Here is a 22736-nt window from a genome sequence, read left to right as displayed (position 1 = left end):
ACATGCAACACCAAGCATAGCAGGACTTCAGCCAGGTCTGTAGTCTTTGAATTCTGCTACAGCAAGAGCCAGTAAGGATGAATCTTGAAAGGGATAAGCATAGCAGTGGCTATTTACTGACCTTCAAGGCAGTCAGTGAGAAAACACTGGGTGAAGCACACGTACAGAATACTTGGAAAATCTCTGCACTACTTCACATTATGAACAGAAGTTGCTGAACCAGTACAGACTCCAAAAATCAGATACTGCATTCCTATCTGGCAAAGATATTAATGTTAAACCCCCACGTGTCAATCTGGAAAGAATGAAAGTTACTGTTTTACTACTGAAAACTTAAGCTTCTTAGGCTTTACAGATAATAAGAAGTTAACTAATCATTTGAGACAGTCCAATCTAATCCTGGGCATAATAAACAGTAACTTCACTTCAGTATGTGGATTATAGCTCTGCCCATAAAATCTTCCATTAAGACTATTTTGAATCAAAAACCCCCATGCAGATGTTCCAAATTACTGATCAAGTCATCCTTTCACAGAGATTAAAAAAAAGGAAGAGATGCACATGTTAAACACAACATGCTTCAGGAGGAAAAAAATATCTAAACAAAACAATCAAACAAGTTTAATCCAGGCCAACCAACTACAACTCTGGTTATTGTTGGATTATTACAGTCAAGTGTCATAAAATGTACTGTAGTTAGAATGTACTTGTTAAAAAAACAATATTGAACTTAACATTAGGACAACTTTCTAAGATGAAAAAATGAGTGTAAGAGTACAATTTGCTACTAGGTAGGTATTAAGTACTAGGTGTACTTAAATTTTAGAAAAAACTGTCCCATAGGGAAGCCTTAGATTCAAAGACAAATTTGTGGTCTTGGCAATGCAGAGCTAGACTCAAACCATTAATAGATCCACAAATTCTATCATATCTCATACACCAAGAGTCTGAAGAATAAACCACCCCTGGAGAGTACAACCAACTCCTTGGTTTGTTGGTCAGCCAGAGTTTTCTCAAACATCACAAACACCATGCTTATGACACGACAGAGAACACATACAATAACAGAGAAATTATTGAGTAGTTCATGAGAATGTGGAAAAAAAGAGTTTTCTCAAGAAACTAGGCAGGAAAACAAGGCTAGTTCAGAAAGGTGGTATCTCTCTAACTCTTAGGTTCCATGTCATGTTCCTAATAGATAGCAGAGGGCATTAGCAGCTGCACTTTCTTTGCCAACTTAAAAACCTGCAAATAAAATGTACCATTCCCACAAGAAACATGTCAAAACCTGTAATTTTTTAAATATTTAATGTAGGTATACTGAACTTGCCCTAGATGGTATCACATCCTACTGATACTGGAAAACGGCAGCAAACACGAAGAACACTGATGAGAACCAATTCATGCCAGTTGTGAGAAACACCGTATTTGAAAGGCAGTTTCTCAAGCCTCATTCACTGCCTTTGCACACATACACTGCTCTATATAAGCAATGCACAACAGGAAACTGAAGCCATTTCTTCATTACCATAACCCCCTGTACACACACTATCAAAGTTCTGATTATCATAAGGAATTACCAAACAGTATTTTACAGACATTTAGCTTCTGCCATTGAGCACTTTGCCCATAATAGGAAAGAGCTGCTTCAGTACTCATGTCAAGGATCACTATTCCAAAAAGGTACATTGGGATAGTGCCAAGCCACTGAAACAGACTTATTTCAGAAAAAATAACCATAACTCTTCTACTAGCCAATAAAAGCTACTACCTAGAAGGCAGTGACTCTCAACCTCCTTCCAGCTGCAGCTCTTTCTACGTTTAGTCATAAACCCATACTCCGTAAGGCCAAAGGCAGAATACTTAAGTTTGAGATGTCTGTATCATTCATAACAGCTGGTGAATGCCAAAAGGGATCATTCCCCAGCACTCAAACTCAAGTAGAATTAAGGCATACCTATGCATAATGAAAAAGACACATAAACTGAAAAGGACAAGTGTACTTAAGTCCAGACAGGGGCAAAAAAACAAAACAGGGTGGGGTGGTGAAGAGGGGGAGAAAAGAAAAAAGGAGAGAGAGAGCAGCCCACTGATGGGTAAACCTGATCTATTCCACTCTTCAGAATGTTTCCGTTGATGAAAAGTTTTTCTGTATGGTTGCTGTACTCTAGATTACACTGGGCTCCCACAAAGCTGCTGTCTCACACACACAAAAGAGCAGCTCTAAAATTCCAGGTTTAAATTGAATTAATTTTTTATGCTATCAATTTTATGTATATCAAAGTTCATTTGTGTGTCCTAGTAAGTAAATAAAATGCTTAAATATGGGATATGCATTTCACATCTTACACCATTTTAGTTTTCCAATGGGGGAGGGCAGCGAAGTAAAGAACCTGAAACAACTCGCTCTCTTCACACAGGAATTACCCTATACTTAACTCAGCCACATCAATACCTTTCACAAGTTGACAGTCAGAAACGTGTTCTACAGAACAATGTCACAGTTCAGTATTTTAATCTGAATTTATCACTGCATTTCATCAGATATCAGAACTCCCCAGAATAATTTTTAACAATAAAACATCTTGAAAGGTTAAGAAACAAGTTTTTAGTAAGATGTATTATTTGTGTCACTGTTCTTGATTTTGAATCTATTGACAGCGAATTTCATCTGCCATCAAACTGCATGTTTACGGACCCCCAACAGGCTTCCCCGATATGCAAGCATTCCTATCAGAAATCAATAAAGCACCCAGAAGCACTGCAACACAGTTCAAAGTCAGTACTATAAACACCAATGCCAGCATGCAAATTCAGTTTTCAGCCTTTTTCTTAGCCTGTAGCCCTGTGTTGAAGAATAAAAACTTATTTTTGGCCTGTTTACACTTTAAAAATGCTTAACTCTGTACTTTTAGGAAAAATAAGCACTTCTACAATGACTGACCTTTAAGACTGTTTCTGCTTACAGAAATTCTAAACAAGTCTACTTTCCCCTCTTTACAAAATAAGATACTCAGAGACTGAAATAGAAACTATTTTAAGTTAGAGAAACCAAAACCTGTCCATATGCCTAGATTTCTTTTTACCATTTCTGAAGGCAGAGAGCAAGCAGTTCCAGATGCTCAGCCTAGGAAAGACGAAAAAACCTGTCCTACAATTATCCAAGTAAAAGAGACCAGGCCAAAATAATACACTACTGGGAGAAATCTCTGCATACGGAAGCAAGTTCATCAGCAAATTATTCAAATATGAGGTCAACTTTGAACTTAACTGAGGTGCTAGGGAGAATGAAGAAGTATCTGCAGCTACTAGCCTTGCTCTTATAAATCTCTTAACTCAGAACTATTCAAAATATTAATTTATACAGCTGTATTGCATTAAGGTTAAGTGCAGGCAGGCTTTCAGCCTACCACTGTTACTTGACTAAAAGGGGAAGTTAAGCAAGACCTCTACTATCTGCTCTGTCAGTCTAGAATAATGTACTACTAGTCTTGGCAGTTTATTCCTTTCCATGGCAGAAAGGAGATAAAAATCTACGACTGCCATTCCTTGATGCTTTCAATGTTGAGATAGCATACAAACTACAAAAGGAATTTTGTTGTACATATATGAACAAGCATCTGCAAAATAAAAATGTGAATGAAATACCTCCTTGTAGGTGAAGGGAGTTTCCCATTATACCCTAAAGTACATCCAAAACTATTATTAAACAAACTGGCACAAATGTACAGAATTCAAAGGCAGGCATCTACACAATCAATCCCATGTTACCTATGAATTCATACTGACTGCAGAGATTGTCACAAAGATCACAGGATTATATCTCCGAAATTATTTAAAGCATTTGCCTTCACAATTTTGATGGAAGAACATCCTTTGAAAGGTATGTGCAAGACAGTAAGTGGTTCCCAGCTTAAAGACCTGTTCTGTTATCATACTGGAAAATGCCCATTTCTCTTCCCCACAAAAGACAGATCAGTTAGCCTGAATGACCAGGGTTGGGTTTTTTTAATTTATTTTTTTCTTTTCTTAGAAAGTCTAAAAGCAGGAATGGAATTTCATAAGATAGTTACAGACATAACCCTTTCACATCCCACATGAGTAACTTGTCAGTGACAACAGTTTATTGAAGCTGGATTAGCAAGAATTATTGCCACTTCTTTACAACCCTGATAACATCAGAAGAAAAGCAGTGATATACATTGACTTAAAAACCTGAAAGTGAAAATGAACATAATGAACCACAAACATAAATGAGAACTGCTACAAATGTATTTAAGCTTAGAGGGAGTAACTAGACAAGAGGTAATGGTAGGAGGTAATATTAACAATTTTATCACCTGTCTCCATTATCTCCCGGGGGAGACAGGAAGACACATCTTTTATTGCTGTTCAAGACAAAATGGTTAGCTGTAAGAAAAGGCAGAAAAAAAAAAATATTTGTAAGAACTGGGAGTAGGGGAAGCCTGTTGTGCCAGGAACAGTTAGAGCCATGCTGTAAATGAAAACAGAACTGTAACTGGTTCCAATAAAGCAGCTGTAGTTACGGGTTATGTAGCAGCCTGTCTTTTTACTGAACTCAAACTTTCATCAACTTCTGTGTTAGGACAGAAGAGTCCTGCCTGTCAAGCACTTGCAGGATTTAATATCCATATACACTTAAAGCTTTCCTCTGTCTAACCTTTAAAAAGAATCTCAACTGTTCACAGGTTATAGAGTCAAAACTGTGATTTTTTCATCAACGTTATTTTCCTCTAATTTACCATTCATATAAATAACCATGCTACAGAGTAGCTCCAATCCCAAGAATACACAGCCCCCAATGCAAAATTAATGTCAGTCAACACGTTACTGTTATGTACTCAAACAGATTTCAGTTTTATTTTGCATGCTTATTCAACACAATTCCTCCCAACTCCTAAGAATAAATGAAGATTTGTCTGCCATTTGCTTTACTCTTAGAAGGCTGCAACAGCACCAAGACTGTTAAGGACTCAAAAGTTCCCTGGAAAACTCAGTTCTGCCACTATGAACACTACACTTATGCAGTGTGACTGTCTTACCTTCTGAGTTTACAGACCAGAGATTTACTCTCAGTGAGTTTTGGTTTGTTTTTTTTAAACCTGCCACTCTGTTTCCCATACGGCTGAACCTAGTCTTTCTATTTAACACAGCTTCCAGGTATATCACAGGAAGAAAAACACTGTCCACTCTCATGAGATGGTTTTAAATGTAGCCATCTGAAGTCAGACCTAATCAAATGGTGCTTAATAAATACTGAGATATCAACAACAACAACAAAAAAGACTCTGTCCATGCATAGAGAGAACAGCAAAAAGAATTTGCTGGAATATGTAAATTTTTTTTCATTTCCCCAGACACCATTCATAGCAGTATGCTAGTTATTTGAACAGCGGCTAGCGCAATAATCCGCTGTACATGTGGAGCAGCACTCATTTCCTGCTCATCTTTGAACACTTGCACAAAAGCTGCTGCTCAGCAAGCAGAATTCTTTTAAGTTGTAAAAAAGTCATTAACAAATATTTCTTTTGCTAAATTACTATTTCAGTTGCATAAACAATTTATGTCAGTTTTATACTAAGCTCAGAATTTTGGGTTTCTTCATGACTGTGAAGCCACTAAAAACATTAGCCTCCCAATTACCTTTAAAAAAAGCAGTTTGTCATAACTGTCTGAGAAGGCTAGTACTTATGTAAAGTTTGCTTAGACACAGCAGTTTAGTAAGACAAGCTCTTAAATGAACACAGTGCAGAAAGAAGTCACGTTAGGAAAAGAATTCTGAAAGAAGCAGAAGTACAAAATTATTTTGAAACAAACATGTAAGAATATCCTATTTAACTCTCTGGTAAGGATTATGTTTAAAATGAAATCTAAATTAGCAAAATTTGGGATTGTTAGAATCTTCCACTAACTGCCAACACTACATATGCCTACAGTTTCCCAAGCTAATTTCACTAGCAGCATAGTGTCACAACAAAATAATAAGCATAATTAGCATATGCAGGTGAGATAAATTCTAGCTTTCCTCAACAGCATGCACTGACTCCTTTTTGATGACCACCAGATTAGGACAAACTGTTCATAGTTTTTAGCTAGGAAAAAAGTTAGAGCTCATTTCAATTTTGCTGTTTGAGCAGGTTCAGCTACGCATTTGTGAAGCTGCTCCTTCTTTATTGACGCTAAAGGAGGCTAAAAGCTGCTCAAGTGATTAAAACGCTCACAAGTCCAAAAATTAACCTGCTCGAAGTTGTTCTTCTGATGCTGATGAACCACTTGCCCATAACAGAGCAAGGTGGAAGCATGCGATTCAGACCATGAACGCATAAAAAAGCGCCAACGCTTTCCAATCACCACATCAGAGAAACACCTGACAACGGGTCTTCCCAAGAAAAAATGACTCCTATTTGGCTGCCGAATAGCTCCTCAGCGCTGGCATCCTGTCTGGGCGATCGGCGGTAGACATCCACTACAACATCTTTTGTTTTCCATCCCCCTAATCCTCATCCAGAGACTAAACCACATCAACGCTAACTGTAAAGGGCTGTACAACCAAACCTCTCCCTTACGGACAGTGCAGTATCTCCCACCGCGCCTGCCCTGCCTACCCCTCAGAGCAGTCTGTCACCCTCCACCCCAGCACTCCGCTCCTGCGATTCATATCACGAAGTCTCACGACCACCAATGACATCGTATCGTAGCTCTGGTGACTGACCAAGGCTTCCTTCTAGCAAAGGCATTTGCAGGCACAGCGCCCCACAGCCGCCTGCAGCGGGGGCCGCGGGCAGCCCAGCCCCGCTTAAGCCGTTGCCTTCCCAGAGCGCCCCGCGGAGGCCGCTGGGGGCGGAGCGGAACGCAGCACGCCCCAACGTTCCACAACCGGCAGCCCCAGAGCCCTTCGCACCCCGCCGGCGCAACGGGCCATGGCGCTGCCACCGCTGAAGCTCTCACTGCGAAGCCCCGGGGCTTCCCCCACGCCCCAGCCGCGTCAGCCTCCGGGCCACTCCAAAACCGTCTACCCGCAAGGTAGGGACCAACCCTGACCCCTGTGGCCTGGGGACATTCTTGGGGGTGAGTGGAGGTGACCACCAGGGCTCGCTCATCTCTCTTGAGGCTCAGCCAAACTGTGCCGCCCGTGCAGGCGGGGGCAGCCCATCCCCACAGCCCGTGCGCCCACCGCAGCGCTGGCACTGCGGCCACCTGCAGTGGGCACGGCACCCCCGGCCACACAGCATTTTTGGCACGAGGGTTCAGCAATCCTGTGTGAATGCCCCTGCCTCACCTGGGTACTGCGTGGCCCAGTAAACACAATTTACAGAGAATTTCCCAGATACCTGGGGACATGTCTCCTGAAGCCATCTCTCCCATAAGCCAGTTTCCTCCCCAGCCTGCAACCCTGTCCCACCAGCACGGTGGCTCACCCCATGGGGGTATGCTGGCCACAAGCTCCTCACGTGCCTGGTACAGACCCGGGCATGTCAGTGAGCGGGGCTGGCTCGGCAGGTGCCCCGGAGAGTCCCCCAGCCCAGCACGCTTCTCACTCGCCCACACAGGTCTGCTGATGGCTCCATGTGGCTGCTTTTTTGACCCTCAAGTCTTCTGTACCCAGTGGACGGACACCAACCTGCCTCCACCAGCCACCTCCACACTGAGCCATCGCGCTGGGTCTCCGCTGGGCACTGCCCTGCGGGGCCCCCTGGGCTGCGGGACACCCCCAGCCTGGGCAGCCCCTGGGACCCCCCAGGGCCAACCACAACACTGTGCGCCTTTCAGCCTCCAGGGGAGAGCTGTGGCCTCAGCCCCCTCAGTGCTGCTGCCGTGCCTTCCTCAGTACCAGGACATGGAGAAGCAGTTGGCACAGCTCAGCCTCTCCGGCACGGCCACCCCCGTGGGGGCAGCCCTGGGCACCAACACCCTCCCAGGCACCAACACCTTCAGCCACGCTGCTGCCCACCACCACCAAGCCATCGGGGGCCCAGCAGATGATCTTCTGCTGCTCCAGGAGATGATGCAGAACTGCTCCTTGGTCAGCCAGGAGGAGCCCAGCAGCATCCCTGTGTATGGGGACGATGGTGACACCGGCAGAGCCATCTACCGCTTCGCCATCAGCTCACTCTCAATGCCCGCGGAGATGCTCAGCCCAGACCACAGCGTCCCTGAGACCACCACCACCATCCCGAGCCCACAGCAATTCAAGACCATCGTGACAGCAGCTCAGGATGTTGCGGGATGTGGGGCCAGGCGTGCCACTGCCCCAGCCTGGCAGGCCAGGAAAGCTGGGGCAAAAGTGCAAAAGCGCCCTTCCAAGCCCATCCAGGAAGCGCAGGGCTTGTGGGGTCAGCACTGGGGTGGGATGGTAAATTAAACCCACAGCAGGGATCGGAGAGGGGAGTAGGAGGGGGGTAGGAAGTGGTGGTGTACTTGGGGGTGAGGAGGGGGTGCGGGGTGTTTAATAGCATTCACAACAGCTTTGCTCTTATTTTTTCATGTGGCCCTTACCCAGCCCACCCTTGAAGTAGTACCTTGAAGGTATCACTACAGAAAACCCCTTCAGCACTAATTATATAATAAATTGACTAGCAAGACAAAAGTGTTTGGCTGCTTCATCTTCTATTCCTTAACTAGCACAACATTTTTAGAGACAAAAAAAGTCTACCATAAACCAAGAGGTTTAACACTGATGCTTGCCACTCTGGCTTCTAAACTTGTACTGAGCACAAATTCGTTTTGGATCAACAGGTAACAGGAATCACCACAGTCAGACCTAAAAATGACAAAGGTGTTCAAGTATCTATAAAAATGGAGGACTAGCAGCATGACTGCCTCCTGTCCACATCCCACTTGTTTGCACATCAGTGTCAACAACCCTGATTCCACCCAACTCCCATCTCATACCAACAAGGATACACAGCATTCTGTTCCCACAGCCCAAGAAAGGTCAGGGGATGGTGGTGTGGGGGGAGAACTGGACTTCACACTCCTTTGCACTGAAATTATTTAAATTAGGGGCAGGTTACCTTTTGGGGTTGTTTGTTTTTTTTTTTGGCCTTTTTTCCTCCAACTTACATGCAAGATGTCATTAACCACAATGTATTTTCATAAAGCCAAGAACACTCACACAACTACACTTTCCCTATTTTCCATGCGCAGCACAGCAGTTCTGCATTGATTTAGTAACAATGTGAGCCCTCTGCAAAGGTTTGCTCTAAGTTCAGAACAGGAGAACAACCTATATTTCATTTCTCCTTCCTTCTGCAAGGTTGAGTCACCTTTCAGAAAGGTAACCAGACACATTAGAAGAAGAAGAAGAATCTTTAATGGAAAGCCTCGTGTTCAAGAGAACATGCGGCACTGACACAGGCCACAGTTCAATTCTTTGGCTCTCTTTCTGCAGCGACACAGACAAGAGAACTGCACAACTTTTTTCCTGTTAGAAGCAAAATCTATTGCTACCCACAGCCAAACAACTTTGACAAAGGATTTCAGAGATAAATGAAAGGCTTTAGCATTTATGAAGACTGAATTAGTGCAAACAAATCCCTCTAATTTACTGTATTAAAAAAAAAAGGAAAAAAAACCCCAAACACCACCACACACACACACCACCCTCACATATGGGATAAAGCAGAAAGTTCAACTACCTTCAAAGACAAAGAGCAACTTCAGTATAAAATTGATATCTGTATTTGTTTCCTTTGGTCTCTCTAGAACTTCAAATAAAGCTTTTATGCTATTATATTTTAAGCCATGACTGCCAGAAGAGACAGTTCTTGCTGTATTTCTTGTATTGTACCAATATGAACACCACCAGATTAATGTGGGTAAGTTCCCTGGTTAGAACTACTATAACCTCACAAGTTGTTGGTTTGAAATCTATACCAGCTTCCCAAGTCTGTTTTGCACAGCCCAACCAGTACACAGGACAGAGCAAGCAAAACTCAAGTTCAAGCTTTAGATAGCTACTTCTATTTGTGTAACGTACTACTACAGTTCATCACACTGAAATGGACGGACCTCTTTAAATCATCTATCTACATTACACACTTGTATATCAGAACAATCAAGCAATTGGGATTAGAGCACTCAGTCAACAAAGCCAATGAAGTAACACCCCAGGTCTGCTGGTATGGTTAGTTTTGTCAGTGCAACTTTCAACTGCACACACCATCTAGCAGATTCTGAAACAGTTACTCACATATCACATAATATTTAATATTATCTGTTTAAATACATATTCTATATTGAGATATTATAAATAGTTACGCTTATACGTACTACACATTAGATTATTCATTACTATCCATGCCTTCCAGTGAGTCAGAAGCTGAGCAATAAGGCAAATGCAAATGTAGTAATTTTCTTACAAATATGATAGTTTGACAGAACTGATCCCTTGTTACCAGGCAAGTAGACTAGACAACACATTTCCATCCCTTCTGCTCTGGATAGGCTAAAAATATATATATAAAAATAATATATATTATAAATATATGTACTGTTTCAATCCTGGTATTTACTGTAGTTTTCTATAAACACAGGTTAGATAAAACTAATACACGGAAGTCAACTGTAAAATGTGCAAGTCTCATTAAGCATGGGACAGTTCCGGGGCTGTAGCTTTCAGAAATGTTTTCCAAAATAATTACTTTGAAGACTAGCTAGCTATTAGAACAACACAGCATATTTTAAAACCATGACTATACCATTTCTATTTAAAGATTAAATCAGTGCTATTTTACAAGGTACAGAATCAACTGTTTGGCACAGGTGCTACAGAGGAACTAATCTGTAAGTTTCTGGGCTGAGGACATGGCTACTGTGTCAGAGACACTTCCCCAAAAGGTTTTCTTTTCATAACCTACAAAATCTGGAGGGGGGAAATGGGGACCCCATCTGTCTAAGAAAAGATCACCTTTTTCAAACTTGTTCAAGTCAAACAACATAAGCCCAGCCAGATTTCCCATATAACTAAGAAATGTACGCCATGATAAAGTCTCAGGCAATAACAGACGCTGACAAAGGAGAGTTGCGTCTTTCAACAGGTATTATCTGCTGCCTATGATAAACACTACTTATCCCAGTCAACAACAAAAAAAATAATAGGAGATGCTGAATTTACTACTTCTGCTCAAATGATACTAGAAAAGCTTGAAGTATGGACCTTGACGATCAGTTTCACTGCAAAAGTAAGAATTTGATCCTTTTTTTCTGGAAGCGCTGGTTTGGAAAGGGTAAGAGTAGTGCTCATAGCTCTTCACAAAGATAAGTTTTCTTTTGCAGTGTAAACTTTACTCAGACCCAAGGGGAGTATCTGTCAGAAAACCAGATACTACAACAAGCACACAGAGTGCCCCAATTACAAGTACTGCGAAACCTTGAGAACCACAGCATAAAGGGAGAAATAAAAAAAAAGCCATGTGCTGCCCAACAAGCCACCCCAACTCCAAAGCACAGTTCAAACAAAACCCAACAGGACTTCTGGTATGACTGGCCCTACCTTCAGAGCTGAAAAACAGATCCCAACAAGTGTGCTTCCAGGATCCCTGAACCTGATCAGTCTGGAGTAGGGTTGGAGGGTATATAAAAAAGTAAAGTTCAAAGACAAAATTCAAGCAAGCAATTTCCTTTTCAGGCAGATCTACCCTCAACTTTGTAGAGATGATTACATGTATTGATGATGCTAAATGACTGAAGCATTTAGGATAACAAACAGAGCTATTGTACTACTGAATTACATGCTACTAGTAGCAGCTACTCTAAACATTGTTCTTTTACCAGTATTCAGGGGAGAATAAAGCAGCGAAAAGTACGGTTGTTAAAAGCAAAAGAAAACACAAAGAATGTTATCTATGTCAGATATTTCCTGAAGTATGAGCAAGAGCTTTCTACACAAATGTCAAATAAAATAGGATTAGAAAGGACAGAGCAGTAACAGTGAAACTAGCTGAGCAGCTGTAAAACAAGAGCATCAACCCTACCTTCCCATTACTTCTACTACCATGTTCACAGGCAGGACGCAGCCTTTGCATTTCCGTCGCAAGCCTACCCTGTAATGGCAGTCTCAGCAATTCATGAAGCAGAGCACAGCTGACAGTAGTAAGGAAGAGATGATGTTACACACAATAACCAGTTGATGAGAGGAAAAAAAGCAAACTTTTATGAGGTGCCCTCTTTCAGTGAAGGGCAGCAGATGAAGTGTAGAAATCTGCACTCTGGGACCTCCCCTAAGGCAAGGGGGGGAAAAGAATAACTTAACTAAACCACCTTTAAATCAAGCATAAAACTATGTAAGAGCACAAGTACTTTAAATAATTAGGTTATTTATAATATATATATTTTTATGAAATACTAAGATGACTATTCAGATGTATCTAACAAGGCTTTCTTCACTCACCATCTTCAATTTTTTTTTTCTTTTCTCTGGACTTCCAAAGATGAGTTGTAACACTAGCTGAAATTAAGACTGAACACTGTCCTTGACAAAACATACACTTAAGTACCAACATAAAATAGCTTATTTTTCTTATCATTATGTTATTAAGTATCTTGAACTGCTAAATCAAATCTGTGTTTGTTTACAACACAAGATAAAAATGAAACATCCAATCCTTTTGCCAAGTACAGCATTTTGTCAGGACTAAAGTAAATACATTTTTTCTAATATTTTGATCCAGAATCAGGAAATAGACCAATTCTAAGTGCAAACAATTGTGCTTTTTATTTTAAGTAAAGCATTTGGATTTCAATTATTATTTTTAACATGCAAAAATACTAAAACCGAAGATGACACATTCTGAGGAAGTTAAAGTTATGTAACTGTGGAAGCTAAACACAAATTACTTGAAGTTAGTAAGTGATTTTTAGTCCTTTTTCTGCAGCTACTGCATATATACATCAACAACACAAAATTAAGCAGCACTGAATCATTCCGGCAGTGCTGTAAAGCCAACACATTGTAAAAACTGAACTATATTGTTCTTGGTATTTTTTTATTTCCTGACAACTGTTAGCAGCACACAGTGTGCCCTGATGAGTGAGTGCATGCATGCTTGTCCCCTGGCAGGGAGGATCTGCCCTCAACAGATAGAACAAAAGCATAAGCAAAGCCTGTATCACTGGTATACCATAACAGAGGCTTGAAAATCACTTAAGTATTTTGGCTAGCAATTAAAATAGTTTCTTAAAAATGCATGTGGGTTCTACATCAGCTCAAATTTGCTTGGGATACAAACTGCCCTACTTGAGTACTGTATTGAGATATAATCTAGCTAACTATACTTAACAGTGTGTGGATGCACATGCAAATAAATAGGTGCACACGTGTTTTTATAGATATATACACACATATGCATGTGAAAATCTATACACATAGAGAGTAACTATAAGATGCAAACTACATCACCTTATTGCATTCCCATCCTCTGGGGACAGATGGCTGTTGGATTGTTGGGGTTTTTCTGTGGCGGGGTTTTGTTGTTTTTTCCTTTTTAAATAAAGTCTTATTATGACTGTACTTCCTTTTTTTTTTTTAGCGCTGCTACTCACAGCTCTCTCCTGACTCACCCACACATAGCTATGCTTCAGCATGTTGCACTTCATGTTCTTTTATGAAGTGTCACTATAATTCTTACTTGAACTGAAGATACTTGAATTGCTTATATCCACCCACAGAGGTAGAGGTGGGCAGAGCTGACAGATCACATAACTAAATACACAAAAAGCCTACATAAGGCCAGAAAACAGCACCTGAGGCTCTCATTGTTTGAAGTCTGTGTGTCCTTTTCCACGTAAAAGTACCTCAGGTTTGAACACCAATGTTTGTCACATACCCAGTATCACATCAGAAGCCAGCTGTGCTAGAACTAGAAACCCAGAGTACTGATTGACTTTTCAGATCAAAAGCACTCCTGTGATCATTCCCCTCCCAAACAAGGGGGAAACATCTCTACCTTAAGACCCGAAAAGAGATTTGCTATCAACAAATGCAAACCTTTCAAGAGAAAATAAGTTTCCACCAAATTTAATCCACAGCAAAAGTGTTCCTGAAGTCCTGCTAGCTGCAAAGCTGATCAGCCAAATATTAACTGAACATAAGCCAACATAGTAGGCCTGGCAAGAAAAGGCAAAAAACCACAGCTCCATCAGTGGAGGCTGCTGTTCTTTTCTTTACCCAGGAGTAAACACTTTTTTTTCTTTTTTTATACTGTTTTCTAACCAGCATAAGCCTCATTCATAGTATTTCCCTTAAAAAAGAAGCTCCCAAGAAAAACTTTAGAGTGACAAGCTAGTAAGAGGATTCAAAACAAACAAAAAAAAAAAACCCAACCCATCAGGGTAGCAAAGGCTTTTTCCCTTCCTTCTAATGACAGAAGAAATAGCAGTTTTATACCTCTTACACTGGTTGATACAGTTTGTCTCAAAGAGAAACTTGGGATGCCACAAGGCTTTACAAAACAGAACGAGCTTACGGTTCCTCTCCCTTCCAGTGGCCACAGCAGAACAGAACTATCTGTCAAATTAAACATCTAAGCAACAGGAACAATTGAGAGACACCCAGCTGAAATAGGAATGAGCTCATTTTTTCTTCCTTCACCATGAAGGAGAGAAATGAATTCATTGCTCACAATTCTGTTAATAAAGCTGCAGCCCCACTTTGACTTTCTCATAACATTTACATACCAAAACCAGTGCCATTTTATAACATGTGGCAGTTTGGCCCTTTAAGTCTGGCCTCAAAGCTGTGTGAATGCAGTCCAGCTAAGGAATGCATCAATCTGCATCAATACGAAAAGTTTGTGGGAATTACTAATACCAGAGTATGAGTTCTTGAGAGTCACACAATGCCAGAATTAATCCTTCATTTCTCTGAACAAGCGACATATTTACACAAGAACAACCTAGAAATAACTTTGCCTTTTTGACAAAATGAAATGGCCACATTCTGCTGCTGCGATAAACAGATTGACCTTGAGCATTGCCACATTCTCCAATTCACTTATGGGAGCTACATGTCCAAAGAGACTAAAAATGAACACAAGAAACAACTGTGAAGTTAGAATATAGTGTTAAAATGGAATCATAGCAAGAGAAAAGCAGCAAGTTCAATGGGGATGTGGCTGCAATATGTAAACTAGCCTAAAAAGACTCAGTTTCCAGTAATTTCTAACCCATGCAAAACTGGCCTAACTTCTCTTCTTCGTGCTTTTGCCTCTCATGTGTAGAATAGGAAGCAAACCACTTCCTCATCTCACTAGACCATTCTGATAATAAAAACTGTACAGAAAGCAGTACCAGACTATCCAAGAGGAAGTTAATTGCATCTCTGGAACAATCTAGCAAGAGCATGACACAATATTAAGCAAGGAAGACAAACTATTCAGCACTTGTTCACTAAACTAGCAGCAGCCACTCCACCTTTGGGATAAAGCAAGGTTCCTAATGGAAGAAATGGCACACAATTAGGTGTTCAAGGGTGCTTTCTTTCTGCAGTTTCTTTACTTTTGAGTCCTGCTTCACAGCCTAACAGAAAAGACCAAGTATAAACTCTCAACTAGGAGATCAGCCGAACAATCTATCCTTGTAGTTATACGACACATCACCAGAATCAGAACCATTTGCTTATGACACCAATTTCTACCACTTTGATATATGTCAAGCTACGATGGTGAAGACATGATGACTACTAATGGCAATGGACCAAAACTCTGTATGTTAGGTTTCATTGTAGCCCCTTCCTTACAGTTTTTCTGATTCTACCATCCTAAGTTCCTTGTCCAACAGACCCATCTGCCTTCTTTATAAAATCCCAGCTTCTACTCTGACTTACTCTGTCCAGCCTTCTCCCCAGCAGCTCTCTTCCATGTATTTTCTTTGTTCAGCAAGTCCCCATTTCCCTTAATGTCCCCAAGATGCCGGGCATGAGGTAGCATCATTTCCACACCGTCCCTTGGTACCTGACTGATACTCTCCACACAGTCAACAAGCTTCCAGCCCAGCCTCTCCACTACTTTTATAACAACTTATCCCCAACTCAAATTCTAATTAATATTATTTCCTGCTTTCAACTCAAAGCAAGCTGACCTTCCTCCTAGTTAATTGCCATCACTCCTCATCTCAGCTGTCCTCTCCATCCAAACCTGTTTCTTTTCCCATGCTGCCCAGCTGGATACATGTTTATTAGAGCATGAGTTTTCAAGGGACTGTAATGGGGTCAAACTGAGGCCCACTCTGGACTAGGGACAGGGAGAGAAGCAAAGCAAGAGGCACAAGCCCTGCAATAACCTCCGCTGTAAAGCTGAGCCACACTAAAGCTATTTGAAGAGCTGTCAAAATTTTAAGACTACACTGTGTTCCCCAGCCTCACTTTCGGCAGCTACTTTTAAGTAGTTTGACTGAAATTCCTTTGAAAACCTGACACAACAGCAATATTATATAACATTATTTGCTCCAAGTATTAGGTCTTAATCAATAGTATCCTACATTGCCTTTACTGTCAGTCCCACCTACAGTAAGTTCCTCACCAGGACATGATTCTACACCATGTTTATTAAGAAGTCATAGTTATAGAAAAATGGATAGTTTCTCCATAACAAGTTTGAATGCTGCTAAAACCAGGAACTTCAGAAAAGGCAAGAAAACAACCTGGATTTTGTTCGGCTAGTTGAAAGCTCTTATAAGGTCATCCTCTGAACTTCGAGTTAGGAGATACCAACTAGGTCATGTTATTCTGTTACTACTTCTAAGAAATTAATTTAGCTCTGAACTCTGAGATGCAAAGGTAAGAACAGTTAAAGCATTTAAGTACTACTTTAGTATCTGGGAGAATATGACTTTAGCCAATTGCACGTGGTAACAAGCAGCAAGTAATCTACAAGTAGTTACCCAAAGCAAAAAATTTGGAAACTACTATTAGAATTCAACTGCCTGTTCAGCTGACAAATTCACATCTCCCCACATAAGGTTCTACACACAAGCAAAAAGTCCAAACTCTTAATTAATTAACTACTATCCATAAGTAATCCTTACATAACACACTGCCTTGTCTGTATGATCTTCATTTGTATAAAAGGTCAGCAATTTTATCTTTGAGATGAAGCCTTATGAAGTCTAGTGGTTACATATTTCACTTCCACATTAAGAAGGAACAGTTTCAAATAACCATATGTCTCAGCACATAAAAGGTGCAAATATAACAAATAGAAATTAACTGGCTTTTCATGCCCAGAATGCATTTTGTCTGAGAAGTTTCACTTTCAGGGACACTAAAAAGGAAGGTTTTGTTTTTAACAAAATTAATTCTTACAGCTTTTTATTTTCCTCTGACTAGCAATGCTAGAATACAGAAAACCACCACCTTTTTTTCTTTTTGCAGTAGAAAGGTCAAACTGATTTGTACATCAGAAGCCAAAACAAACACCTTTGTTGTCCCCAACAAAAAGAATTCGCTTTCCCTGTGAGGATGTTCCCTCAAGACTGATGTAATAAAAAGGAGAACCAGCCACCATCCAGTGCCACACCTGACTGGAAGAATACAGAATTAGATCTAACTTACGAAGTTACTAAACTGCTAGAGCTACTAGTCACAGAAACAGGGTTTTCCAGTCAGCTAATTTACAACTAGGGCTGCTAGGAACTCATCTATTACCTTGTATAGTACACCAGGAAGAAGTTACTCACGCTAACACTCCATTTAATTTAATAATCTAGTACTGAAGGAGAAACAGAATTGCCTCATGGCTGAATTTAATAGTCTTTTGAACTACACCAGTTAAACAGAATTTGCTCACAGGACAGCCTCCTGCTACTGGGGAATGGTTAAGTCTCATAGTCTGAAGTAAAAAGTGCTTTTAAAAATTTATCTAGGACAGCATTCTGCTGCACTTTCTTATACAGAAAGTGATTACTGACATAACACTTTTTTGCCTGGTGGTCACCGATTCAGGTAAAGCATTTGCTGATGGAATCAGCCTTCCAGACAAACTTATTAACTGCCTACAGGATCAAGCTTTAGGTTTTGGTGTGGGTGGCAGACAGAAGCCCTGTTTTGCAAGGCATGCTATTTCCGTAGCTACAGCCACACCAAACCGAATGCACTCAACCTCTCAAGCTAAGCTGCCCCAAACCCAATCATACTATATGCACAGGGACCACCTGTGAATCCCAAGTGCTGTAGATATAAGCCAGAGAATCGGCCAAACACTTAGTAAACAAGACCAAAAACCACAGAGCATTTCCACTGCAGTAAAAGAATAAAAATAAATCCTCCCATATAAACATTATTAGAGTAAACCAGTTTTATAGACTTGAAGATTGTACGCAAGTACAATCTCTTTGTTTCAGAGACAATTAATCTCCTTTTTTTCCTGCAGTCCCACAACAGTTCTGTGTATTAGAAAAAAGGTGCTGGGTTTGGTCAGTCACACAGCATTCCCCAAATGCAACACTACAACTTCAGGTCAGTGCAAGTAAGGCAAATAATCTTTCCTGACGCACATACAAGTTTGCCAATACTTGTCTAGGTACTAGAAATGTAAAAATTATTTTTCTAGGTGTTCAAAAAGTAGTGTTAAAGAACACTTAAAAATAATGTCTGGTACCAAAAGTCTATGGCCAGTATTGACAATTGCAGAGTTGAAGAAAAATAAATTACTAAACATTTCACCAAGACCACTTCATTCTGTAGCAATAGTAAACTAAGATGATAGCATAACCAGATGACAAAGGTTTTAACAGATGCAAGTTCATAAGCCACATACACACACAGCAGAACACTGTCAGCCTTTACCTCACACCTACAACTAACTTAAAACCTACCTTGAAATTCACAGAATCATTTAGGTTGGGAAAGACCTTTAAAATCATCAAGTCCAACTGTTAATCCAGGATTGCCAAGTCTACCTCTAACCATGTTCTTAAGTGCCACATCTATGCATTTTTTAAATGCTTCTAGAGACTGTGATTCCGCCACCTACCCCTGGCAGTCTGTTCCAATGCCCGACCACTCTTCAAGTGAAAAAAAATAATTCCTAATATCCTATCTATACCTTCCCTGGTGTAACTTGAGGCCGTTTCCTCTTGTTCTATGGCTTGTTATCTGGGAGAAGAGACTGACCCCCACGTGCCTACAGCCTCCTGTCCAGGAGTTCTAGGGAGCTGTAAGATCTCCCTTCAACTCCCTCCTCTTCAGGCTAAACCCCTCTAGTTCCCTCAGCTGCTCCTCACAAGCCTTGTGCTCCAGACCCTTCACCAGCTTCGCTGCCCATCTCTGGACACACTCCAGCACCTCAGTGTCTTTTCTTGTAGTGAGGGGCCCAAAACCGAACACAGTATTTGAGCTGCAGCCTCACCAGTGCTACAGGGGTCTGTAGCCAGTCCTGCTGGCCACACTGTTTCAGATTCAAGCCAGGATGGCCTTCTTGGCCACCTGGACACACTGCTGGCTCATGTTCAGACGGCTGCTGACCAACACCCCCAAGGTCCTCTACCCCCAGGCAGCTTCCCAGCCGCTCTGACCCCAGCCTGTAGCGCTGTGTGGGGCTGGTGTGACCCAAGTGCAGGACCCGGCACTGAGCCTTGTTGCACCCCATACAACTGGCCTCAGCCCATCGGTCCAGCCTGTCCCGACCCTTCTGCAGAGCCTTCCTGCCCTCCAGCAGATCAACACTCCCCCTCAAATGATCATTCAAATTATCATGAATGAAAGGCAAAAGAATGCACCACTTTACTTGCACCTTTCAATATGCTTTGTCTATAACTAATTTCACTATTTCCACAGTGAAGGTATTCTCTGGTCATCAGACTTTCATGTGACAAAGACAACAAAATGTCATTTCTAAAAAGAAGAATGCAATTAAAACCACAGGAGATGGGGAACACAGGAGAAAGTGCTGTAACTAAAAATACTTTCAGCTCTACCTAGTCAATCCTAAAACTGCTCATTGTTTGTTGTTGGTTTCTGTTAAGCTCTGCTGTTTATATAATTGCAATACACATATTTCCAGTAAGCACTGGGATTGCAAATGTAAAACAGCGCCTATATAAGAAAGCCTATTACTCTCAGCAAATTTTAGACAGTTTGAAACACTCTGCCAGCTGCAGCAGCCAATTTGTGGCACTCGAGAGAACATTGCTGAATCACAGAAGGGGGGAAACTGAGGTGAATTTATATGAGATCCTGAAATTAAAGAAAATCAAATAAGCTCCTGTCTTCATACACATAAAGAGAAAAGTAGACTTCTCCACACTGGGTATAGGTGTTAAATATTCCAGTCACAAGGAAGAAAATAGTAACACTCTTACATAAAGTTTACATGTCCATAGATATAATATCAAAGGAAGACATAAAGTTTACATGTCCATAGATATAATATCAAAGGAAGACTTACAAAGTATGCAGGAGGACTATCTGTTTACTTGAAAGTGCTCTTGATACATGCAAACGAATGAGAGTAGAAAAGATGTCCAAAGGTACATGCAACTGGCCATCATTTACAGCTGGAAAATTATCTGAAATAAATCTTATCCTGCCTAAAAGATGTATGTATTTCAGGTGCCACGGCTAGCGAGCAGTGCCAATGCTTCACGTTCCCCAGCATTTCACTGCTTTCAGCCCAAGCATAGCTTCCTTCGTATCCCCAGCCCCCTTGCTCTCCCCACCTCTGAAGCCATGTTGGTAAGACTTGATGGGATTCAGATGGACCAAAATGACTACCATGATGACCCTCTGCATTACAGTACTAAGCACAGGAGTTGGCACTGACATTCAAACCTCGTGTGGATTCAGCACATACATTCACTTGGGCTGCATACCTCGCCTGCAGCACATTTGCTTGACAGCTGATAGTCCATGAGATGCAATTTGACAACACTCAAAACATTTCAGCGTTAGAAGATGTATTTTCAAACACTTTTACAATGAATAAGTCTCATAAAATTGATTTATAATACCCTTCAGGGTAGTTAACATTACCTTAACAGACAAGAGTCATTCTTCTCAACTGAAGCCCATCTACATCAGTGACTAAAACTTGGTGTAATTTTAAGAGCATGCTTTTAGGTAGGGCAGGCAAAGTGGTAACCTTGATTTATACTAGCACCATTATTTCTTTAAAAAAAAAAGAACACGCAAAAAAACAACAAACACACCCCAACCTAAATGCTTAAAAAGCAAATCTGACTTCTTGCAAATAAGCCTTAATTTTGCCTGTCTCTACTACAGGGTATGCATTAGTTCCATCTATGCTCCCAGCTGGCAGGCAATAACAAAAAAAAAAAAAAAAAAAAAGGTACCGCTGGCTGTTTGTGTATCTGTATTCTCCTAGATACACAGAGAGGGGAAAAAAAACCCTGCATTTAAGTTCGCCATGCCCAAGCAGCTACAGAAATCCAAAGTGGCCCCTACATATGCTTTTCCAAATGACAGAGCCAATTTCTGCTACTGTATCACTCAATTTAGTAGTTAGCAATATAAATATTCCCCATCCTTCTGTCTCTTTACAGTATTAATTCCAAGTGTCTCATAAGCATCATTACAATTCAAGTTGTCTGTCACCAGACTTAAGTTCCCTACATAACTGCCCCAAAACTAGTTCAGCTACTGCATTCAATTAATTTCAAAATTAATTATTCTGCTAAGATGTATAACTACCGAAAGACATAATAAAAAATTGTTTCCTTTTTATCCAGACATTAAGACTCCCACAAAACTCACATAAGGGGACAAGACAGTTATGTATGCAAGAACAGAACTGGCTAACATGATATTTCTACAGTCTACTGACGTTCCTGCAGGAACGGTTTCAATATGAAGATTCAGAGAATTTCAGAAGACATCTCTTCAACAATCTGTCACCTCAGGTGCTCTCAGCTAAACTGCAAATAATGAAGAAAATCTAGAGCACCTGAAGACAAATGGAAGTCACATAACAGATGGGATCAAATTCATTCCTTACTTTCATACAACCACAGCACTTCTTGACAGGATTATTTTAAAACAGATTCTGGGATCACTTCTTTCTACAGCCCCTACTCTCTGACAGTGAATATATGCAGTAAGAAAACTGACAGTCTGACTTGGACAAAATGCTATCTGTTCCCCCACTGAAATCTTCCATTTCCACAATGGAATACTTACAGTATGCCAGACACAAAAAAAACCCTACTTTATGGAACAGCACTGCCTTATTCACATGGTTTAGGATTTTGCTGGTAAACTTGCTACAGAGAACTGAAGATGTGTTTTGCAAAACAACGCACCTTGCTAGACAAAGATATTTGTCAGGTGGAACCTTCTAAGTTTGGATTCACATTCCAACCTTGACAGGAGTAACCTCAGATCAATTACTAAATGTCTCCTGTCCAACACCCCTATCTATCACAACCTACTATAGAAAAAGCTCGTTAATTTAAAAGATATATTTAAAAGTCCAAGCAGTCAGAGCACAAAGCAATCTCTTTGTGATGGGGGGGGGGGGGGGGGGGCAGGGGGTAAGTATAAGCAAAACAGACTTTGCCGTTTTTAACAACAGAAATGGTAATAAGAAGGAATACAGATTATTAGATCAATCTAGAAAATGTTTTACTGGTGTGAGGATTAACATACATGCTAATCAATACTTTTATTTCCATACTACATTACCAGAAATGCGGAATGACAGATTTTAAACATTGTAAGACTCCGCTATCACAGCGGAGAGACAGCTGTCATACTGTCACTGACA

General features: G+C 40.9%; 1 protein-coding gene across 1 annotated transcript in view; it reads right to left on the bottom strand.

The window, feature by feature from the left end:
* Nucleotides 1-22736, bottom strand: part of CYRIB (CYFIP related Rac1 interactor B) — a 78199-nt gene that overhangs the window by 54015 nt on the left and 1448 nt on the right.

The sequence above is a fragment of the Falco punctatus genome (genome assembly GCF_963210335.1).
Source record: "Falco punctatus genome assembly, chromosome: 3".
In the NCBI taxonomy this organism is placed as follows: domain Eukaryota; kingdom Metazoa; phylum Chordata; class Aves; order Falconiformes; family Falconidae; genus Falco; species Falco punctatus.
The sequence above is the reverse complement of the archived record's forward strand: the minus strand, read 5'-3'. Positions and strand labels throughout refer to the sequence as shown.